This window comes from Cariama cristata, unplaced genomic scaffold (genome assembly GCF_000690535.1).
Source record: "Cariama cristata isolate BGI_N322 unplaced genomic scaffold, ASM69053v1 scaffold16692, whole genome shotgun sequence".
In the NCBI taxonomy this organism is placed as follows: domain Eukaryota; kingdom Metazoa; phylum Chordata; class Aves; order Cariamiformes; family Cariamidae; genus Cariama; species Cariama cristata.
In genome coordinates, this window is record NW_009602285.1 from 23067 (window position 1) to 27950 (window position 4884).

Below are 4884 nucleotides of genomic sequence, written 5' to 3' on the forward strand. Positions count from 1 at the left end.
AATTAAGTTAATTACCTAGGTGTATTAGATTCAGTTTATTTTTCCTCAAGGAAGAGTAGAATCACCTTCTATATGAATTTTTGTCACACGCAGCTGGCAGCTTAAGATAATAACCCCAAACACTCAAGATGAAGATTCTGACCACACTCCTGAGAGTAAATTATATCTTTTTAACATATTGATATTTTCTTCCTCATACACTCGTAAAGGGAAGACCTACTGTTGCAAATTTTGTGCTCTATTCATCATCAACTCACTTAGCCACCTGTCCTTTAACCACATCATCTGAAGTTGAAGACATCTTAGTCTTCTCTTTCTCCTTTGGATAACGGGCAATGATTATCTCAGCTTTATCTGCCCCTTTAACTCAGCTCTTTAGCCACCAGCTACCACCTCTACCAAACCTGCTATGCCAAATATCAGGTCCTTCTCTGGTCCCGCTTCTTCTAATTTTATTATTCCTCTGCGATTTTGCCAGATGATATCTTGCAACTCTGACAGCTTCCTTCACAGTCTATCCTCACCTTCCTCACAGCAATTCCACCCTCAAAAAAAAAAAAAAATCACGTTTGTACATCTCAGTGGTCATTATCCCCCGCCTTTACTTCTTCAAAGCAAGTAACCAAAAAAGCCTCCCCAAAAAAGCGATGTCCTTGTGCCACTATTCCCTCTAAATCTACTGCCTCACTTCTAAGACAACAGACCCACAGCCCTTATCTGGAGGGTCTCTCTCCCAATGCTTGACTCAGTTCTTTATTGCACTCCAAGTCACCAGTCGCTCATTCACCTGGCATGTTGTCTTTGAGCTGTTAATCACACCCAAGAGATACAAAAAAAAAAAAACCCCAACTTATCATTAGGTACATCATCTCTATGGTGCAACTTTGTTGCAAATACTTTAAAGCTTATTACCCTTTCATTGCACTTCTCTCTACACTCCTCCAGAGCCTCCCTTCCTTCATCTAAAAACTCACGCTACTTCTCCTCACTTTTGAGCCCTTTCATGACCAACGCCTCCGATATTCATCGTATGTTACTGAGATGGTGATTTTGATTTGCCAAGTGTGCCAGCCTCTATCATCCACTTGTTAAAGCTGTCAAAGCAGAACATTTTAGATTTCTTGCAGGCAGACCCTTCATGCAGGAGGGGCACCCTAAACTCCTCTAATGGCCACTAGTTATTTATCAAAGACCTCTTGGAAAAATTTTTCTCAAAAATCCTAGAGTTCAACAACAGTCTAACAGTTGAAGCACTAAGACCACTTATCTGCGACAATGGTCAAAACCACCTTATTTGCTTTCACTTCTTCCCATGCTTCTGCCTCTATGTTGATGTCCCTTACTGCAGATAGTAAGTTCTTACTGGCAGAGCCTGTTTTCTGTTCCACGCTTGTGTTACAGGCAGCACAGGGGTATCCTGATCCGATACGGAGACCTCCGACCACGCAGCATTAGAGACAACACAAGAAGTCAGGATCGGAACATGGAGTTATGTTCATCCTGCCAGTCATTGATATTGCACCCAAGCTATGATCAACTGTACTGCATCTATTACCAGCACATAATTTAAAAAAAATGGTTATCCGAAACCAATTTTACTGTTCAAAATGCAGAAGGCATGAGAGGCATACACCAGATAGCAACTGCCTGAACAGAAATACTGCAAACTTTGAAAGCATTGTGTGTGAAGCGAGCTGTAGCTCTTTCAAAGTACAGTCCTTATGATGACAGAAACTTACTTTACCACATATAATTATTTGTGTAAATCTAATTGCAGAGTTCAACATCTTGTTCTTCCCTTTTCTTTTTTTTCTTCTGCTTTACTTTGTTATTTCTTCTGGTTTACTTTGTTATTGCTACCTTTATTCAAATGAATACATGCAAGTAACATGTTTGCATATAGTAAGATTATTTCCTCTTTCCCCTGCTCTGCCAAGCACGCAATTCACTAAATTACAGAAACGTGGAGCTGGATCACGTATAAAACATTCATCACAGATGTCTACTGAATTGCAGGGAAGGGCTTTCACAGTCTGTGCTTAAATATCCTTAGAAGGTTTTTCTTTATCGTTACATCGCTCACTGAAAGAGAAACAAATTACTTTTCTCTTCAGATAACAACTGATCCATGTCCTGCTTATCACAGCTTTTTATACTTTGAAAGTCAGCTCTTCCCTCAGTGTTTTCTTCCTGGGAAAAACAAATCCTTCAACTTTTCTCCTCATCGATCACTTTTAAAAATCCATTTCCTCCATTTCTACCATTCTTTAAACATTTATCCTCATATCCTTCTTGAAGCTCAGGCCACAATATTTTGGCTGAGGTCTCCACAGCACCAGGCCGAGGAGAACAGTCATTCCCCATGCCCATTTTGTCTCTGCATCCCAGAACGCCTTGCACCGGAGTTCAAAGCGCACAAAACACTTGCAACACATTTTTGCTTATAGTTACATTTTAACCTCTAAATGACCTATTATATTATGATCTTACAGAGAAAATGTGAGTGTTAAAAGTGCAGCATGAAACTTGGTGGTAAACCTAAAACCCATGCTCACGTGTAACTCCCTCCACCTTTACACATGCATTTGAAGAAGAAAGATGCTAGAGAAACAAACATTTTATAGCTTCCATTTGAAAACAAGAAGCATTAGCTGAAGAAAACATAAAAAGCACCCAGAAGTGTTTACAAAAGTAGAAGAATTATTTAGCTTATTTAAAAAAAAAATTCCTTCATGTTTCCATCTTGTCGTAAGTTTAAAAGACCTAAATCACTGTAAACCCTTCCTTAAAAGAAAGTCCCTATAAAAAGCTATATGATGTAGACTTAATATAATCATTACAGATTACACTGTACTATGACACAATCAGAAATCTAGAGACTCAATGGCTTGTAACTATGACTAAAGAACATAAATTTACCTACTCAGTCCAAATACAAATATAACATTGCAGATCTCCAGAATGAACATATTTCATGTCCATAAATCAATTTCTAGTTGAAAGGCCATAACAAAGCATTAGAAATTACTGTGAAAACTCATTTTAAGAAAAGGAATAAGAGAAAAAGTATAAAAGAAAACACAGCTTTTGCATCATACGAATTTCTGAGTCTTCACTAAGTATGGAAGGAGCAGTTCAGAGCTAGTCTGAAGTGATCTTTACTTTTTTTGGTCTCTCCACAGTTATGATTAATGCTTTCTCCCTCATTTCTCCCAACACCAGAACAACAAGTCCATATTCATTTTCTAACAGCACTAATCACCACCATCTCATAATTTTTTATTTTGTACATCCAAGCAGGCAATTGGACTGGACTGGGCTTCCAAACGAACAGCAGCAGGAGCAATAGGCCAGTGATGTTCTCAGTCCTTGATTGAGCAAAGGATGCCACTGACAATCCTCTCATACAAGCCCTTTAATGTCCAGCAAGAAACATTTTGTCCAGCTTGAAAAAAAAAACTTATCTTCCACTTCCCACAGGATAAAGGGAAGGTTGGTTATGCCCCATACAATTTCTTTTTGTTTAGTTCCATACTAAAATAATAGTGCTTTTTTTTATTGTCTGCAGTGACCTTCACCTATTCTTTAACTTCTCAAAATAAACGCACATTAACACAGATTTTATAAAGTATGTTTATGACTTGCTCTTCCATTAGTAGGAAGGTTTATCTTGTAAAAATAAGAACTTAGCAATATACAGACACTCAGCAACTGATTTTCCCGTTTTCCTTCTTTAATTCTGCCTCAACACATTGCACAACATTACTAAACCCATAAACCAGACAATACTGTCACTCTCAGTTACGTAAAGTAAAGGCGTTGGGATAATGCAGACAAAGCTAAAACGCCAAATATGAAATACACAATGAGAGTATAATGGGGATAAGTTACCGATACAGTTGACGAAAGCAAAAACCAGTTTTGGTCCAGCCAGTGAAGGCATACTGAAAGCAGGGATTGCTTCAAAGAAATGGCTGGGAGGTGAACAAGCTTTTCCACATCAAATGCATGGCTGATTATGGGTCACCTACAGGTTTTGCTACACAAGAGCTGCCAGGTAAACACCTTTCCTCCTTACTTCCCAGATTCCTAGTTTGTCCCCAGAACCAACGATTTCCAAGCGGCTCCTGCCCCCGGGTGCACTGGTGTATTATCCACTGAAAAGCAACCACCTGCCTACCTCTCTCCTGTACGTAACAGATGCCTGGCAGTCTGAATACTGAATCACATGGCAATCACTCCTAGAAACGTGCTGTGGGTGGTCTCAGTTATGTTCAGGATGTCATAAAAACATGCTGGAACTGTCAAAACAAGTACCCTTCACTGAATTTGCTATTAGAGTGGTAATTCACAGATGAAGTTTTTGTGACAAAGTTGTAGTTCAAAACTGCAATAAGGAGAAAGAAAAGGGCTCCTCTACAGAAAGCAACAATATTTTTCAGTAATTTTTGAAGATTTGGCTGGAGTAGAAGAGATGCAAGCCCTTTCTGCCCCCCCCATCTCCTTCAATCCACAATCCTACTAACCCCAGGGATTTAATTCTAGCCCCTTCAGTCAGGCATGCTTTATTTATAACCCTCTTACTGCTCCTATTTAGTCTTTTCTTGGGACTGTGCACAGAGCTACAGCAAGTCATGCAACTCACTAATCTCCATAAGGAATGCAGGTAAATAAATGAGGATGGACTCAGGACAAGCAACGGCCACAAGGCATTTGCAGGAATTACACACACCATCCTGTTTCCTACAATCTGCTTTCACACAATGTCTATTTTGGCAGGATTAGAGCTGGATAGTGCAGAACTACCAGTTATTTTTTGTTTGTTTCAGCTGGTGGGAGGGCGGATTTTTTTTTTTCTGAGTTGCAAAGCAGAGAGAGAAATGG

General features: G+C 39.3%; 1 protein-coding gene across 1 annotated transcript in view; it reads right to left on the reverse strand.

The window, feature by feature from the left end:
• The window catches only part of LOC104157393 (GRB2-associated-binding protein 1-like), a gene marked incomplete at its 3' end in the record, with an annotated part of 21489 nt that overhangs the window by 15946 nt on the left and 659 nt on the right, over positions 1-4884 (reverse strand). The window lies entirely within an intron of this gene.